The sequence below is a fragment of the Somniosus microcephalus genome, chromosome 3 (genome assembly GCF_052327205.1).
Source record: "Somniosus microcephalus isolate GS21.2 chromosome 3, FLI_Smic_1.0, whole genome shotgun sequence".
NCBI classification, from domain to species: Eukaryota; Metazoa; Chordata; class Chondrichthyes; order Squaliformes; family Somniosidae; genus Somniosus; species Somniosus microcephalus.
The window spans coordinates 325,002,611-325,021,842 of NC_140989.1; the positions used below are offsets into that span (position 1 = coordinate 325,002,611).

General features: G+C 50.4%; 1 long non-coding RNA gene across 1 annotated transcript; it reads right to left on the reverse strand.

The window, feature by feature from the left end:
- Nucleotides 1-3,431: 3,431 nt before the first annotated feature.
- On the reverse strand, nucleotides 3,432-17,800 carry LOC147122199 (uncharacterized). The gene is made up of 3 exons (XR_015077703.1): nucleotides 17,727-17,800; nucleotides 15,365-15,932; nucleotides 3,432-4,343 (listed from the first exon to the last, which is right to left on the reverse strand). It is a non-coding gene; the product is annotated as an uncharacterized LOC147122199 (long non-coding RNA).
- Between the last annotated feature and the right edge of the window lie 1,432 nt (nucleotides 17,801-19,232).

A 19,232-nucleotide genomic window follows, 5' to 3' on the forward strand; every position in this document is an offset into this window, starting at 1 on the left:
AGCCATTGTGACCAATTCCCTTATGCTGTTCAGGAGTTAGAATATTTGCAGGAAGGAGCAAATGAAGAGGAATCTTCAGGAAGCCAGGATTTTATTCCCGTTCTTCTCTACGACTCCTTACAAGCAGAGTTTGAGAAGTTGAAGGAACAGTATGAACAGGCCCAGGCTACAATCCTGGAGGGGATTAACTCGGCAACCTCCGAAAAGCTAGTTTCAGTAGAAGCATATGAGCAACTAAAGGTTGAACATGAGCAAGAAGTCCAAAGGCTGCAGGAAATTCTTGATGAGCTCAAGGCCAAGACAGACTCATCGGTAGAAGTTCCATCCATAGATGAGAAATTAGAGGTGAAAGACATGGCAGAACATGAAAGACAAGATGTCCAAGAACTCATAAAAATATTGAAGGAAACCCAAGACAAATATGAGGCGGCAATGACCGAGGTTCAACAACTTGAAGAACAGATTCAACTGGGAATCCTTTCAGTGGAAGAAAAGGAAACTGTAAGAAACACAGAGACTGTAAGAATGGCCCCTGAACATGAGCTAGAGAGCATCAAGGCGCAACTTCTCCGAGCGCTGAAAGCCAAAGTACAAGAGGAAAAGGTGAAAGCATTGGAGGAAAAGGTGGATGAAATGGAGAAGACTCTGATCCACAGTGTTCCCGTGGAAGAGTTAACGGTCAGCCAACTCCTTCATATGCTGAGGGACAAGACTCTGCAATGGGAACAATCTGAACACGAGCTTCAATCTTCAAAGGGAAGGAGTTCGGAGCTCTCAAAAGTTATGGAAATAGCTGAGGTTGCAACACAGATTTTACTGGGATGCCAAAAGTACGCTGAATCACGTCTATGTGAACAACAGAATGTTGAAACAGCTGCTCCAGTAGAAGGATTGAATAGCCCGATCAATCAATCCCCAATGGAAGGGGAAGTATTGAAATCACAAATGAGGTCATTAGTGAAGGATTTGCAGGAAACCCAGGAAGAGCGGGATGAATATGAACGCATGAAGAAGTCTCTTCAGGAAAGATGTCTAGGGAGGGAACAACAGTCGGCTAACGTCCAGTTGGGTAAGGAAGAAGTAGCAGGCCCTCTCGCTAGACTAGTTCAGGACGACACCGAATATTACCATGACCTGTTGAGTGACACGGAATATTACGAGGACTTGGTCTGCCCAGCTTGTGATGAAAACTCCCAAAGTGCAGAAATCAGGATGAAGCACTTAAAGTCTAAGGAACATAGGGAGATGGTGGCGCTACAGCTGGCAGCTGATAAGGGAGCCCCGAGAGTCTCCAAGAAGCAGAAAAGAAAAAGACGAAGCAGAAGGTGATAACCATCTAAATCATTATCACTTCTACCAGATCATGTACGTGGGCCCTACGAAGGGAGCCAAATCAGTTGGCAAGTAGGAAAAATTACCAAGGCAGTCCAGCTGTTTGTAAAAGTCAGCACTGCTGGTTCAGCAGGACGGAAGTTCAAGCTGTTAAGTCAAGGGAAAGACTATTGGATGAGTCACGCTAGCAATGTGAACCGGCTACACCACAGAGATGTTGTTCGGACCGAGTCAAGACCAGAGACTGAATCTGTGAACTGTTCCCGCAGAGACTGAATCTGTAAACTGTTTCCCGCATAGATTATACCTGTGAATTGTTTTACATGAAGTTGAATATATGTTATGTTTAATGGGGGACTAAGTATGTTGTAAGCTAAAAAGGGAGGATTGTAGTGTATGTATCCGTCTACCTTTAAGAAAACCATTGTACGTAACCGTTCACCTTTAAGAGAACTATTTTAGGTGTGGCACTACTTTGTTGGCTTCTGTATAGTGTAATACCGACGGTGACCACACCGGTATATAAGTGCTGTGTCAGGATTTATTTGGCAGATTCGCCCTGACCTTCGAATAGTAAAGTCCTGTTTTAAGTTACTCTGGTAGTCTGTGTATTAATTAACTAAACAACTCACAGACTTTACAGTGGGCAAACCAGGCCAAGGGAGGAGGTGGATGGGGTCGCAGAATGGGTGGTATGGGCATTCCCTGCCCGCCCCCCACTACATCCCCCACCCCCACTCCGATAGAGTGCAGGTGCTGGGTTTTCATGGCAGCATGGAGCAAGGAGTTGCCAGAGACGTGCCTGTAGTAGCACAGGAACTCCACCTGCCCCATGCAAATTAAGTGCACTCCCGCTGACCCCACCAAATCCGGTGAAGTCACCGCTGAAGGGCTACTGTTTTATGTAAAAGTTAGTTACAAAAGTTTAGCTTAGTGCTGAGAGTTGTGCGTACTGGAATTCCTGGAGCTCTATTCCAGCGCAGCAGGGCGGGACTTCACTGTTACTGACTCTATTGTAAATCTTGGGTCTGGGGACATTAATATAAAGTGGTTGATGCCTGTGCCATTAACAGCACTGCCAAAGCAATTGCCCCATGAGAATATTGCCGCATCACTTTGTCGCTACATGGGGTGGGTGGCTCGGGGTGGGGGGGAGGGGTTTGCAGCTGAAGTTACAAAGTTTTTAGAAAAAGCATGTTCATAGGACTGTTGCCACTTTCCTAACGACAATTGATTGCTCTGCAATTGATTGTTATTGGAAAATCTGCATTGGACCCCAACTTCTACATTTGTATAAGAAGTACACCTGCATCTGTTGGCCACAGGAACGGTGGAGATAATGACATTTCTGGTAGGGGATGCATCTTTTAATGATGTCAGGGTGGAAGGGTGGCGGGCACAAGAAGTACCCAAACCCCACCCCTCCCACTGCAGTGGGTAGAACGGGACAGAAACCCGGCAGAAATGAGTTCCATTCCAAATTTCAGCCCTACCACCTGACATGCCTTCATACCAAAGCAAAATACTGCAAATGCTGGAACTCTGAAATAAAAACAGAAAATGCTGGAAACACTCGGCAGGTCAGGCAGCATCTGTGGAGAGAGAAAGAGTTAATGTTTCAGGTTGATGACCTTTTGTCAGAACTGGAAAACATTAGAGATGTTGTAGGATTCGCAAAATTGGACTTTATATTAATAAGGGTCAAATGGCAGAAGAGGCCATGATTTTAAAGACTGTTTTAATGGAAGCCCAGAAAAAGGGGCATACAAAATGGCCGCCATACCATGTGACCAGCTTATTGGGACACTTTAAAATGGTCCCTGCGCAACCTCAGACAGCTTTGTGGATTCAACCTACAGCAAGTTCTGGAAGCCGTTTCTGAGAGAACGAAACCAGACCCACACGTATGCATATGGATTAGATGCAGATCCAGTCAAGGTCGGCCTGGAGACAGAGGCCATCAAAATGTTGACCCAGACAAAAGGGGACAATTTCATATTCATGAGAACAGCACCCAGGACTAGATAACGAGATCAGCAGGACATTAAAAACAATGAAGGTAATTCCAGACCAGAGATGGGCCTTTACCAGCCGTTTAAGACATTTTAAAATATAATAACTACCCCGCTGTGCTCCCAGCCCCGCCAAAAATAAAACAAAGACTAACCTGATTTTGGGCGGGAGACGGAATTTTCTGGAAGAAAAGTATATCTGGAAGACTTTTCGGCAGTTGGAGCAAGCTAGAGCCTCAATTATTCCGAGACTCGAAGTTAGCAGAACAAAAGTAAGGCTTTTATTAACTCAGAACATAACACGTAAAATAGAGAGATGTCTACCTTCAGGAGGCTGAACCCGACTGAAGTTAGATTACAAAGGAGCCAGGTATGGGCGGAGCCCTGCACACAACCAGTTCCAGCACATTCCAATACATAATACATGAGGACTGGGGGGAAGGGAAAAGACACAGAAAGCAGGCAGTTACAAGACACAGAAAACAGGCAGTGATGAATGGAATATATTTCATCACACACGGTTGCAGGCTTGGAGAGCTGAGAGCTTGAAGCTAGAGCTGGCAAGCTTGCAGCTTGAGCTCAGACGGAAGACACACTCAGAAGAAGAAGCAGGCACTCGCAGGAGGAAGAAGAAAGCCATCATCGAGAAGGCCGTCTCGAAGCCGGCGTCCCGCCCCGGGGAAACACATCGTGAGATCATCGACCATCCCCAGGCCGTTGCCAGAACGAGATGCCATCGACCCAACTTGGGAGAAGAAACAAAAAAATAAAGGTCCCAAGAGAAGAAACCTTCCAGCCACCCCGGCTTGGGAGAAGACAAAAGAAACTGAAGAAGCGATGGGAGCCAGCCCAAGGCTCCTCTGACCAGGGTCGAGCCGACGATCCTCGACCCCGCCGACATCCAGGCCCGCTGGTGTCCAGCCGCCCCCGACCCCCACCTCAGGAGAGAGGTGTGGCGCAGCTCGCAGGGGCTCCACGACCCACGTGGAGACGAAACACCTGAGAGGACCAAACACAGACTCGATTTCAAAACCTTGCACTTCCTAGTGGGATTGGTGAGCATGTTTCTGGCCCTTCACAATCAGATCTAGATAGGATTAATAAGGGGATGGATTTAAGGGTACAATTAACATGAGTTGTTGTCCTCGATGTTCCGTGTGTTTCCTTATTTCATGATGATCTTTGTAGAGTATAAGATGCCTGTATTTGCTTTAGTTAGTACTGTGTCGTTATGATTTGTTTGTGTGTTTTTCCCTCCCATGTACTCCCTTATCTGCTTGCATTTGATTTGATATTTTTCCTTATGCAATAAAGTTTCATTTTGTTTCATCAAACTTGGTCGACAAGAGTTTTCTCTACATTGTAGTTCCTGCACCTAAGTCCAGAGTATAGAATCTAAGGGGCGAGTGGGTCGAACCACTCAAGGTTTTACTGTGCAAGAGAGAGAGGCCTCTAGAGAGAGAAACCTCAGGGAAACCTCTCAACGAATACCCCTTACAGAAAATGGCGACCACGGCAGGACACTGGCAGCAGGATTGCAATGTAGTAGATCCAAGTTTGAATGGTCGAAATGCAATGGATGAGAGGATAGCGGATTATGGCCTAGAAATTCAGTTAGGGGCGCCCAGCTGGCTAGCGCCCAAAAGTTAGCGCTGGACGCAGAGCCATTTGCGACCGTCAGATATTCGGCTTCTGCGCCCCAATCCGGAACCGGGCGCTATTCCAGGGTGTGCCCGCCTCCGCTTGGGGCACTGAAACTGAATTTCAGCGCTCTTGGCGCCGCTGCGCCAGCCGCTGCAGAGCGGCAGGCTGCGGTACTGCAGGCCTCCTCCTTCTCTTAAGGGGAAGCTGCCTGCAACGGGGAGATCGCCGCTGGAGAGTGCCGGCAAATGAGCCCGGCACCTCGGAGAATTGCCGGGTTCGCGGAAAGCAGCCGGCAATGCCGCGGGGGGGTGGGTGGAGGAGGCCGGGGAAGGATGTGCTGGCAGGCGGCCGCCGAAAAAGCGGCCGGCCGCACCTCCACCTTAAAGCGCCCCACTAAGGCTAGAGTACGGCCCCGTTTTCTGGTCGCTGTTTGCGGCCGCTGCGGAAGAGGCGGCCGCAACTAAATATGGGGATCGGGCCGGTTTTGGGGCGGAACCGGGGCACTGCGCACACCGATGACGTCATCGGTGCCGGCGCAGCGCTAACGGCTACCGCCGCCAATACCGCTGCGCTGAATATCAGCGCAAACTCATTTTTGGCACAGAAGCCCTCTTTAGGCGGTAACTGGCCGCAAAGCTGGCAGCGCCTTAATGAATTTCTAGGCCTATGTCTTTGGCAAGGTAAATCTCACTAAACAGTGTATTTCCGATCTCTTGCTGGATGGGCGTCTGGTGGACGCAGCCATCAGGTGGACAGAGAGCAAAGAGCATAAGAAGTCAGTGGAAAAGGCAGTGTGGCTGATGTGTTACAAGAAGCAGGTCCAGATTTTGGACCGGGTCGTTGCAGCACAGGCAACCAAGATCACAACCCAGGCAGCAGAGATAGAGGAAAAGGCCATGGGTGGGGAAAAACTCATCACAGCGCTTCACGCGCTGAATCAGGAACGCCAAGTGGTAGCTAGTCAACATCGGGCTAGGATAGAGTACCTGGAGTGCCAGGTTACTGAGGCAAAGATTAATGAAACGAGGATACGGGAGAAAAACGCCCGCCTCGCACAACAGCTAAAAGCACAGGAGGAGAGAGTAGTGGAGGTTAAGGCAGCTTACAAGCTGGCCCTCGAGCACGGGTTTGAGAGCACAGACCTGCCAAAAGACCATAGAGGACCTAAGAACGGCCCAGGTTAAGGCAAGAGGCATGGTGTGTCTCGTCAGCCCGAAAGCTAGTCACATGGACTTTTTAAAGGAATCAAAACAGCCGATTCCAGCTGAGGTAATTGTGGTACCAGCCACCGAGCCCTCAGCACCGCCGAGCTATAGTGAGACTTGGTCGGAAAAGGAGGGGGTAGCGAAAGAGGAGGTAGCCGAGGATGAGTGTGAGGAAGAACCACTGGTAGCAAAGACAGGACCGGCACCGATGTGTCCCGCTCGGCACCGATGTGTCCCGCTCGGCACCAGAGGTTCGGTCCCAACGCTGCCGATGGCAGTGTCGGACCCCACCAGAATCAGCTCGTGGTGCCCTACGCTGGCCCGCAATTAAGGTCCATGGTGAGCCACCTCGCACGACTCACAGTAAAGGGAGATCCCTCGATTCATTTCAGGGAGATAGAGGAAACAGCAGCCATCAATGACTGTGATGATCAGGAACAGGTGAAACTGTTGCTTTTCTCCCTGGATTGCACGATCCTTCAGTGCCTCTCAGAGGATAGTAAGAGGGGACGGAAAGGGTATGCGGATCTCAGAGAGGAAGTTTTAGAAGTAATGGGAGTGGACGACGGTAGTCCGTTCGACCGTGTAGAAGGGACCATGCAGTTATCTGGAGAACCCCCACGGGTTTTCGCAGAAAGGCTGTGGCCTGTGTATCGATGCAGCTGTCCGGGTATGCCTGAACGGGCTCTAATGAGCAACAAACAGCGGGTTCATTGGCTCCGTTGCTTGGTCACCAACAGCTTGCCAGAGATACGGGCCCTAGCCAGATCTTGGTTTGATCCCCAAAGTCCCGGTGTCACGGAGGAGACGGTACTCCGTCAGCTAAATGTAGCGTACAAGAATTGCAGAGGTCAGGAAACACCTCCCCAGAAAGGAAAGGTGCATGAGGCAAAACCCGCAGCCCCAAGTCAGAAGGAGTGGCGTCAGGAGGGGAATCGCCCTGTCCAAGCCAAGCTCAATTGCTACGGGTGTGGGAAGGATGGACATTGGCGCAAGGACTGTAGAAATCCATGGAAGGATAATAAAGGGAGACTTCCCGCAGCCCAAGCCCAAGCCCAGACCGCCGCCCCAGCACCAGCCCAAACCCAGACCGTAGCTCCTGCCCCAGCACAAGGAGCTGGTGCGGTTATGAATCCCACTGCGATCGAATCGATTTTAGAGACAATGCGGTCTCTGATGATTTCGCAGGGGAAAGTAGCCGTCACCACCGGTCTTGTCGCTCCCGAAACCCCGACCGCTGTGCCCAAATGACTAGAGCTGGCGCAGCCCGTTTACTTGTGTGCGCTGCGATATGATATATGGAGGCGACCCCTCGTGGAGATAGAAGTGCAGGAGGTAAAAGGGACCTATTTGTTGGATACGGGGGCATCGTGCACCGTGATCCAAACAGATAACCCCGCCACCTCGTCTCTGTCCACCGGGGTTCCATATGTTCTGTCAGGCTTCACAGGCAAGGAACAGGCTGGCGCACATTCCATTCCCCTCTCCATTCATTTAGGACCACTCCGCACCAAGTGGAGGTGTATACTGATGAAGTGGGAGGTGGAGAATGGGAAAGGGATCCTCGGGTCCGATTTCTTGGTCGAACACGGGATCCTCGTGGACCTAAGAAACCATTGTCTTTGGGGAGCGGGTAAGGGTGAGCCGGGCAAGGTAGTCGTCATCCCAGGGGAAGGAGAAAGAGGGACCCTGTGTACCGTGAAGCCAAAAGAGGGCTACGACCTCGAGCTCATGGTCACGGGCGTCCCACAAGATTTGCAGGCATTCGTGTGCGACCACCTGACGACGTTTGCCACTCACAAGCATGATTGCGGGAGGGTCACCGGGTTTGAGGTCAGCGTAGACGGGGACCCCATGGCCCGACCCCAAAACAGTACAACTTCCCCCGGGAAGCGGAGCCCGACATGGAGACAGCAATATCTTCACTGGTGCAGCAGGGCATGTTGAGACCGATAGCCACCCATGTGAACTCTCCTTTATTGCCGGTGAAGAAGCCAGACGATTACTGGAGAGCCACGGTGGACTACAGAGTCCTCAATAGCAACATCCCAGCCTGCGCGCCGACAGTAGCAGCAGTTGCCGACCTGATAGGAAGTATTCCAGCCTCCGCGACCACGTTCACGGTACTGGATATTTCCAATGGGTTTTGGTCCATCCCTTTACGGAGGATCAGTACAAGTTTGCCTTTACGTTTAAAGGGCAACAGTACACCTGGAACTGCTTGCCACAGGGTTTCCACAACAGCCCCAGCATTTTCCATCAATGCATGGCAGGGAGTTTAAAAGAGTTCAGCCAGCCCAATCAGTTAGTGCAGTATGTGGACGACCTGCTCCTGTTCACAGACTCGAGAGAGAGGAGCATGGCCCACTATTGGCCGAGTTATTGGAGCTGTTAGGAAGAAAGGGTTTCAAAGTAAACCCAAAGAAGGCACGGATCGGCCAGCAGGAAGTGAAATTCCTGGGTCTGACCATCCGCGCCGGTGAGAGAGCCATAGATAAGGCCAGGCGGGAATCGGTGCAAAATCTACCGATCCCCAACACCGTAACGGGTGTGAGGTCCTTTCTGGGACTGATCGGGTACTGCAGAGACTTTATTGAGGACTATGCAGCCACAGCAGCCCCACTGCTCCGACTCCTACACAAGGGAGTGGAGTGGTCCTGGGATGAGGGTTGCCAGGCAGCGTTTGAGAAACTCAAGAGAGACTTGCAGACCGCGCCAGCCCTGGGGGCCATAGATGGGGGAGAGGAGTTTTTCCTGGAGGTAGCGGCTAGCGGTGATAGCTTGAGCGCTGTACTGCTTCAAGAGCGACACGGCAAGCTGAGGCCAGTGGTCTATTCCTCCAGGGTGCTCACTGATGTGGAAAGGAGCTTTTCCAATTGCGAGCGGCATCTCCTGGCCACGCATTGGGCTGTGAAAAGATCTCTGATCTTCACAGGCACCTCTCCCATCACTCTCCTCACCCATCAAACACCTACCCGAATGCTTCTAGATGGAAGGATTAAGGATGGGACCGTAAGCAGTGCACGCATTGCGCGCTGGACCCTCCTCCTTTCACAGATGGAGCTGAAGGTAAAGGGTCTCTGCGAGCCCAAGCTCGCGGCCAACATGGTATATCCCGGAACAGCCCATTGGTGTTCCGTAGAAGGGGTATGGGAGGTGAATGTAGGTTTACGGGCCGGGATACATCCCACAGGCTGCGAGGTCTACGTAGACGGTTCCAGCACGGTATCAGCTGGCGAACGACTCACAGGGTGTGGGGTTTATGACCCCGCGGCAAGCATTGCCCTGGCAATTAAGCTCCCCAGCACCATGAGCGCCCAGCAGGCTGAACTGGCTGCGGTAGTGTATGTCGTTACACACCCCGAGATCTTCCCCACCCCATACACGATTTGCTCGGACAGTATGTTCACATGCAACTCGTGTACGGAGTACCTAGCCATCTGGTCCTGCCGCTGGATGGGCGACCCTTAACCGTGAAGCCCCTGTTAGAAAAGATCTTAGCTGCGGTGGGAGAGAAAGGGGACGTCTTTATCCACAAGGTAAAGGCCCATTCCTCCACGGAACCCCGCGGCGAGGGTAATCAGCAAGCGGATACACTAGCCAGGGAGGGTGTCCGCACCGGTACCTTTTGGGATCCCTATGGGTCCAAACCCGTGGCAGTGATCCGAGGCAGGGATGGGACTCAGGGTACCACAGGGGTAACACTGCCCCCAGACCTCAAGACCGTCCAAACCCTAGATCCCGCCCTAAAAACAGTCCTCAAGGCCATCACTGAGGGCAAGGAAGTAGAGGGTCCATACGGTACAGCAGCCCTCTCCATCAAGGAAGGCATGCTGTTCCGGGAGGAACAGTGGGTTGTGCCGCAACAGCACCGGAGGGAATTCCTTCAACTGGCCCATGAGGGTCCAGGAGCAGGACACCCCGGGCCTGAGGTCACCTGGCAACGGGTGGAACAGGCGGGGTGGTGGCCGGGACTTCGGGACGATGTCCACGAGTTCTGCGCCAATTGCCTAGTGTGCGCTACAAACAACCCAGACCCCCAGAAAAGGAAGGTACCCATGGGGCATATCAGGAGGGTAGAGGGACCATGGCAGTCGATACAGGTTGAATACATCGGGCCCCTGCCCACTGCCCAGGGAGGCTATAAGTACTGCCTTGTCCTGGTGGATGTGTTCACCAAGTGGGTGGAAGCCTTCCCATGCCGAACAGCCACGGCACTTAGTACTGCCAGGATCTTGGTCCGGGAGGTGTTCTCGCAGTGGGGACTACCACGATTTGTGGAGTCTGACCAAGGGGCTCATTTCACTGGCCAAGTGATGCAGGACACCCTCATGCTCTTAGGCATTGAAGGGAAGTGGCACGTGGCCCACAACCCGCAGTCATCTGGGATTGTGGAGCGCATGAACCGCACCTTAAAGGAAAAGCTGAGGAAGGAGACGAGGGACTCGCCCCAGAAATGGGCGGAGGCCTTGCCTCTAGTCCTTATGGGGATCCGGGCTAGCCAGTCTAAAAGTACGGGGTACTCCCCGCACGAATTAATGACTGGAAGAGTCATGCGAACCCCCACCCATGTACTAGCCCCGGTGCTCACTGAGGGGCGGCTCCAAGAGGTGAATCGGGACAAGTTTGCCCGGAACCTTTTTGAGCGCCTGAAACAGATCTATGGGCAAGCGGCTGGGAACATGAGGAGGCAGCATCAGGGCAACCGATTGCTGCTTGAACCCCGAAAGACAATCGAGTGGGAAGTTGGAGATCAGGTCATGGTGAGAAACTATGCCCGAGTAGGGAGTCTAGAACCACTGTACATGGGGCCCTACAGCATTGTAGACAAAGCCCGCCCCATGGTCTACGCAGTGAAGTTGCCCCGGCGCACTAAATGGTTTCACATCAACCAGTGCAAACTGTTTACACCGGGTGCGAGAACATCAGCAACCGAAGCCAGGTCTGAGGGTAAAGATCCTCAGCCTGAGGCGCGCGATGAGTCACAGACCACACAAGCTGGCGTTGTAGCCTGCTTGGAAGGAGAAGCTGTCCCGCCCACCTGGGGGGAGGTTTCTCCGATGGCCTGGGACTCGGACGAGGAGGGGCCCGAACAACAAGGTCCCGCCCTCGACACGATTCTGGAAGAGGTGGAGTCGGAGGACGGAGATCCCGCCCTCAACTCGAGCGTGGGGGAGGTAGAAATTGGGGGCAGAGATTCTCCACCTGTAGGGACAGGTGAGGAGGAGCCGTCTGCCACAGGCCCAATTCCCAAAGGGGCGGAGCCTGAGGGGAGGGAGCCGAAGCCTACAGTCGTGGAAGAGCCACAGGCTATGAGAGCTGAAGTCCCACCCGAAGGTCCACTCGCCAAGGGAGCCTGCCCAAATCCCAAAGGGGCGGAGCCTGAGGGAAGGGAGCCGAAGCTTACAGTCGTGGAAGAGCCACGGGCTGTGAGAGCTAAGGTCCCACCCGAAGGTCCACTCACTAAAGGAGCCACGCCCAAAGTACCTTTTCGCAGGTCGACTCGAACGCCTCAGCCTGTAAAACCTTGGCCCGAGTCCCCCGTTCTCAGTAAACGCCGACTTCAGAAATCCATGAAAAAACACAGTGTCCGATTAACAGCAAAAGGCTGCGGGGAACCAGAGCCACAGGTCACTGCAGCCCCGCCACAGGGAGCGGCAAGCTGCAGTCCAATCAGGGATTAGGCAAGCCGCCCGGGGACGGGCGGCGCTGTACATAAGTTTAGGTTTAAGTTTAAGTTTAAGATGTGTAAATATTAAAATGATTAGAGTTTAAGTAGTTTTAAATCTGCCCAGTATATGTGTGTGTTTTTGGATCGAGGTCGAAAGATCCGATCATGCCGTCACCTAAGCCAGAATCTCTCAGGAGCCTGGCTATATTGTTTGATTTATTGCAGGAACCAGGAGAAAGATGAGAGGGATCCTCGTCGCGTTCGTGGTAATCGGATGGAACTGGGCCTATCGGGGCCGCACTAAGGACTCTACCATCTACGGGTGCTCTGGAAATAGAGGCCCCATCGCGACTGACGGAACCGGCTCACGGGACGCTGAAGAGACTGCTGCCTACTTCCATGAAGGGAGATGGCCAGGCTGGCTGGGGTCAAACTCTACTGAATACTCCAGCCAGACGGGGTTTGCATACAAAGAAACGTCTCTGATGTGCCCCAGGGTGCGGATCATTGCACCCAGGATCAGCGTCACCGTGGGCAAGAAGATTTGCTTGGACTGTTTGGGACATGTACCTTTGGACCGCTGGTGGTGGCTGCGCAAGTTGAGCAGCACCATGAAGAACTCGACGGTGGAATGGGAGAGATTGGGTAATAACACCCATCAGACAATAACGGGAACTCACGGGGGGTTGAGTGTCTGTTGGGACAAATGGTGGGAACCAGATGAGGGGATCTACATCTGTATGTGGGGTTCAGAACGCGCTTGCCCCACAGGCGTCTCCATCTTTTTCCAAAGGCAGTGGCAGGATGCTGGGCAAGGAATGAGGTGGGACGTCAGCACACGGGTGTGCGGAGTCCCATACTCTCAGATCCCAGTAAACGCTACTGAGCTCATCACCCGACCCCGCAAGCCCCTGCCCACAATTCCAGTAGCTAAAGCCCTCAAGGAAGGGTGCCCCACCACGACAAAGGGACCCGGGAACGGATTGGTATTGGTACCCACAGGTCAGGTACTGTACCAAGGGGTCCACTACGCGGTGGCTTCGGTGATTTTAAATCTCACCGAGGTAAGATCGCCAGCGTGGTGCCCCAAGGAAACGGAGCAATTATACCAGGTCCTGTTAACAAACATGTTTAAACAGTCTTACGAATTCGACTTTGCCGATGTCGACAGAGCTGAATTGTACACCACACCACATGAGGTCTTGGACAGAGTAGGGAGACAAAGAAGGGGTGCAGTAAATTATATTTTCACAGTTTTTAACACAGGAACTTCCGTCATCAACACACTGGATGACGTGGCGCTGCAAACCCAGATCAATGGTTTAAAAACACAGTTAAGAAAGATACTGACTGACGAGAATAAGGTAGTGGGTTCTGAGTTACATGGGGACCAGGCCATGACACTGCACCTAAAAGAGATAATAGCTGAGCTGGAGAAACACGCCAGAACGGTAAATGCTCTCATCAGGGAGGATCGGAATGCGTCCGATCAGGCTGCGCAGAACGAAGCTTGTGTGCTATACGGGGTGTGGTTACTGGGCGAGGGCCGCAGTAATCTGGAAGATTTGAAACAAGGTTTAGTCCCCTCCTGGATCAGCAACAAGCAACTCACAGCCATCCACCCTTTGGAGAATACATTGAGTCCGTGCCAGCTTAGACTAGCTTCAGAGGCCTACCCAGTCCCAGTGGACTGTGGGCGGTCTAATCACACCATTATGGGTATAGCGGTAAGAATGCCAGTGATGGGAAAGACAGCTAAACCCGCCCCGGTATACAGGGTGGAGAACATTGGAGTCATTCAGGGGGGTGCGCACATTCGCTACATGGGGGTCACACCTTACGTCATTCGATGGGAGCATGCAATGACGGGTACCGACCTCTCGGGATGCCGGAGCCGGGGAGCACACATCATCCTGTGTCCCCAGCACTTGAATGCCCATTCAAAACCACAGTGCGGGTTCAGAACTGCTGGCGCAAAGCCTATAAATTGCATCATGGATGCAATGGCACAAGGCCATGTGGCCCCGCAGGTGGCATATATAGGAGGTGGGACATACTGTGTCACCACTGCAGCGCCCCACTACCAGCATGGACAGCACGGTTGGTGTCCAGTTAGTGACAGCAGTTTCTGTTTCAAGCCCAGGGCAGAAGTTCAAGTGGCCCAAGAGCGAATTGTCCCCATTCCTGAATCTTCCACTGTTCACATCACTGTGAAAGAGAATTTCACCGATCTGCAGCGTTTCGTTGCACATTTTGGATATATCATTCCCCCTCTCCCTGAACACCTCACCAAGATATTAAAAGCCGTTGTTGTTTCACAGAAACACTTCTACACACTGGAGCAGAAGACTTTAGAGATAGGGGCAGACATATTGGATATAGTGACCCCACCGTGGTGGGACCTGTTCACTAATATAGAAGTCCCGTCCTGGATTAGGATAGCCTCCCACGTTCTTGTAGTGTGCCAGGTTGTCATTGTAGTGTATTTACTGTTTGTACACTGTAAAAAGGTCAAACATTCACAAAAGTATGAGAATAGAGGGGAATGGAGGGAGCATTATGTGCGGGGAGAAGAAGAGACACCCGTTTAGATTTTGCTGCTTTGTATAAAGTTAAAGTTTTCCCTCCCTCCTCTATATTTTTTTTTTCATATGTATTCATGTGCATTTTGAATTTTCGTGCATGTATTTTGTTTTATTATTGCATTTGAATTAGATGTGATGTTATTAATAGAAGGTAATGTGTATGCACTAGGTGATGTAGGGGTATAAGGGCCCCCCTCCACGCCTGGAAGTAAGTTGTTAGATTTTTAACTCCAAGGTATTGCCATCTATAGATGCTTGATGTAAACTAGATTTTTCTGAAATGGGAAATGCATGTGTCGTGGGGTCATAGATAGGTAATTACTGGGGATGGTTAGATTGTGGAAGGTCAGAAAATTTTGCTCACCCACAATTATGATACTTCAAGCAAGTTACAGTATCATCAGGGGGGAGTGTAGGATTCGCAAAATTGGACTTTATATTAATAAGGGTCAAATGGCAGAAGAGGCCATGATTTTAAAGACTGTTTTAATGGAAGCCCAGAAAAAGGGGCATACAAAATGGCCACCATACCATGTGACCAGCTTATTGGGACACTTTAAAATGGTTCCTGCGCAACCTCAGACAGCTTTGTGGATTCAACCTACAGCAAGTTCTGGAAGCCGTTTCTGAGAGAACGAAACCAGACCCACACGTATGCATATGGATTAGATGCAGATCCAGTCAAGGTCGGCCTGGAGACAGAGGCCATCAAAATGTTGACCCAGACAAAAGGGGGCAATTTCATATTCATGAGAACAGCACCCAGGACTAGATAACGAGATCAGCAGGACATTAAAAACAATGAAGGTAATTCCAGACCAGAGATGGGCCTTTACCAGCTATTTAAGACATTTTAAAATATAATAACTACCCCGCTGTGCTCCCAGCCCCGCCAAAAATAAAACAAAGACTAACCTGATTTTGGGCGGGAGACGGAAGTTTCTGGAAGAAAAGTATATCTGGAAGACTTTTCGGCAGTTGGGGCAAGCTAGAGCTGGAACACGGTTGCAGGCTTGGAGAGCTGAGAGCTTGAAGCTAGAGCTGGCAAGCTTGCAGCTTGAGCTCAGACAGAAGACACACTCAGAAGAAGAAGCAGGCACTCGCAGGAGGAAGAAGAAAGCCATCATCGAGAAGGCCGTCTCGAAGCCGGCGTCCCGCCCCGGGGAAACACATCAGGAGATCATCGACCATCCCCGGGCCGTTGCCGGAACGAGAGGCCATCGACCCAACTTGGGAGAAGAAACAAAAAAATAAAGGTCCCAAGAGAAGAAACCTTCCAGCCACCCCGGCTCGGGAGAAGAGAAAAGAAACTGAAGAAGCGATGGGAGCCAGCCCAAGGCTCCTCTGACCAGGGTCGAGCCGACGATCCTCGACCCCGGCGACATCCAGGCCCGCCGGTGTCCAGCCGCCCCCGACCCCCACCTCAGGAGAGAGGTGTGGCGCAGCTCGCAGGGGCTCCACGATCCACATGGAGACGAAATGCCTGAAAGGACCAAACACAGACTCGATTTCAAAACCTTGCACTTCCTAGTGGGATTGGTGAGCATGTTTCTGGCCCTTCACAATCAGATCTAGATAGGTTTAATAAGGGGGTGGATTTTAAGGGTACAATTAACATGAGTTGTTGTCCCTCGATGTTCCATGTGTTTCCTTATATCATGATGATCTTTGTAGAGTATAAGATGCCTGTATTTGCTTTAGTTAGTACTGTGTCGTTATGATTTGTTTGTGTGTTTTTCCCTCCCATGTACTCCCTTATCTGCTTGCATTTGATTTGATATTTTTCCTTATGCAATAAAATTTCATTTTGTTTCATCAAACTTGGTCTACAAGAGTTTTCTCTACATTGTAGTTCCTGCACCTAAGTCCAGAGTATAGAATCTAAGGGGCGAGTGGGTCGAACCACTCAAGGTTGTATTGTGCAAGAGAGAGAGGCCTCTAGAGAGAGAAACTTCAGGGAAACCTCTCAAGGAAAACCCCTTACAATGTAACAGACTTTAAGCTAGCAACAAGGGCAGAGGCAGGAAAAGGGGGGAGGGGAGGAAAGAACAAAAGGGAAGGTCTGTGATAGGGTGGAAGGTAGGAGAGATTGAATGACCGAAGGGATGATGGTGCACGGCAAAAGGAAAAGTAAAGAAAGAAAAGCTGATTCTAAAGAAGGTGCAAATGGGAATAGCAGAATCATTACTAACAGTTGCCGTCCAAAAAAATGGGAGCAGAGGTTATGATCTGAAATTGTTGAACTCAATGTTGAGTCCAGAAGGCTGTAAAGTGCCTAATAGAAAGATGAGGTGCTGTTCCTCGAGCTTATGTTGAGCTTCATTGGAACAGAGTCGGAGGCCGAGGACAGAGGGATCCAAGAGGGAGTGGTCCAGAGAATTAAAATGACAGGCAACCGGATGCTCGGGGTCATGCTTGCAGAATGAACGGAGGTGTTCCACAAAGCGGTCACCCAATCTGCGTTTGGACTCCCCAGTGTAGTGGAGATCGCATCATGAGCAGCGAATACTGTATACTAAATTGCAAGAAGTACAAGTAAATCACTCACCTGGAAAGAGTGTTTGGGGCCCTGGACGGTGGGAAGGGAGGAGGTAAAAGGGCAGGTGCTGCATCTCCTGCACTTGCATGGGAAGGTGCCATGGGAAGGGGAGGGGGAGTTGTAGGTGATTGTGGAGTGGACCAGGGTGTCACGGAGGGAGCGGTCCCTACGGAATGCTGAAAGGGGAGGGGAGGGTTCATACCACCCTCCCATGCCGAGGGATTTCATGTCTGTGATCTTTTTATTGGCCCAGAAATTCGGGTCGGGGGCTTCCCGCGGGTGTAAGCCCCCGACCTGCACTTAGCTTGCGCGCCGGCCATTGAGCTGTGGGCCCCCATGGAATTCCGATCCTGGACCTGCTCCAGCTGCCGGCGTGCAGTGCTTGCATATCCCAGGGGCGCAGTTAGTTCGATGCTTCCCCTGGGATCACGTGGGCCATGGGGAGCCAATCGGAGCAGGGAAAGCTCCATTCATAAGTTTGACAGGAAGAGCTGTCAAAACTTATAAATACTACGGGCCCCAAAACATCACTAAATCTTCAAATAAATTTAAAAGAAACACGTTTTTAAATAAACTATAAATTACATGAAATAACTATTTTAAACAATAGTTTAAATTTTTGAAAAAAGTAATTTTATTTTCTAACGGGGCTAAAAATAAACTTACCTTTCTTTAAAGTATTTAAAAATAATAAACCTGTGGAAAAAATGTTTTAATTTTAATTAATTCACCACTTACCTTGTAAAAAACAGGCCTTACGCCTGCTTTTTAAATGTGTAACTTCTGCAGACTTACCCTTCCGGGAAAACCTGTGAAAAAAAACGTAAGTTCGATGCGCACGCGCAGCCTCTCCCGCGCATGTGTTCGACCTCTGAACTCCTGCTTTCAGGGGAACGGAAGTGCCGGTTTCTCGCGCATGCGCAGTGCATGCAGAAATCCGGCACTTCCATTGGGCCTACGGGTGAGTACCCCGTGCGTACTCACCCGTGGAGACCCGAATTTCTGGGCCATTATTTTGTCCACTCAATGAGTTAGGTGGAAGGATGTCTACTGTAAATATAGAATGATATTATAACACTGATACATAGTTGTTTATCTTCTAGAAAATAAATTCACTTGATTATTTAGATCAAGGTCTGATGTGATGCTCTACCTGCCTTTGAAGACTGGAGTGAGAATTTATGGAGGCACAGGATAACTCCAGTTAACGAATAGGGTTTGCTATTTGCTTCCAAGGCACGTTACTGTAAGCTTACTTAGATCCGAAGGTAAGGTTAGGCACACTTGTAGGTAGAGAGAGATATGGGAGCCTAAATAATCTAGAGTAAGAAGGTTAGAAAAGATTCAAAAATGTAACAGCTGCCTCAAACTTAAGATGCCTGGTAAAGCAACATTATAAAGTTAAGCTAAATATGAACTTTCCTAAGACAAGCGATTTCCTCCTCGCCTATTAACAGGCTCAATAAACAGGCTCAATACGGGTGAAACAGCATTTATGATTTCAATTCGTGATTATGCAACTGGACTAGCAACCCAGAGTTCTGACTTGTGAAATAGCAAGTTATAAAATTGAACTCAAAATAATCTGTGGGTTGGCAGCAGAAGCTGATGGATTGGTTCACTGATGTCCTTCAGGGAAGGTAACTTTGCCAGGGTTTTCCATTTCTCAAGAGTTAATAGAAACAAAAAAGGCTGCTCTTCATTGGAGGCTGGCCATCAGCTCCAAATGGGAACCCCCCTTCTCTCTGAGATCTCCTTCAGCTGCATTTTCAAAGCAGACTCTTTAAATAGATCCATTCTGCTGCATGGGCCATTTCTCTTCCTCTTCAAGAACAGGACAGCAGCTATTTAAGAGCCAGATAACCGAACTGTGATCCTGAGCCTTCCAAGCCCATCATGCAAAGTGTTCTGGGAGCAGCGCAGTTTCCATGCCAATGGGCTGATCTAACATTATAGTTCAAGGTCATCACTCTGAACTACAAGTGCCATTCACCGACCTGCATTATTGACCCCATGCACCACATAAATCTCCCAGCTGATAACAGAGTTTTGCAAGGTTCTGTGCCTCTGTGGTTCTCGGGCTGATTTTAAGTCACAACCCCATTGTTTTCAATGGATCCGCTCCCAGTGTAACAGGATAGTTTCTGTCAGTGACATCACAGGGCAGCTCAAGGGTCCCCATGCAGGTAAAAATAATATAAAAACTTTGAGGAAAATGTTAATGAGTTAATTATTTTCTTCTAT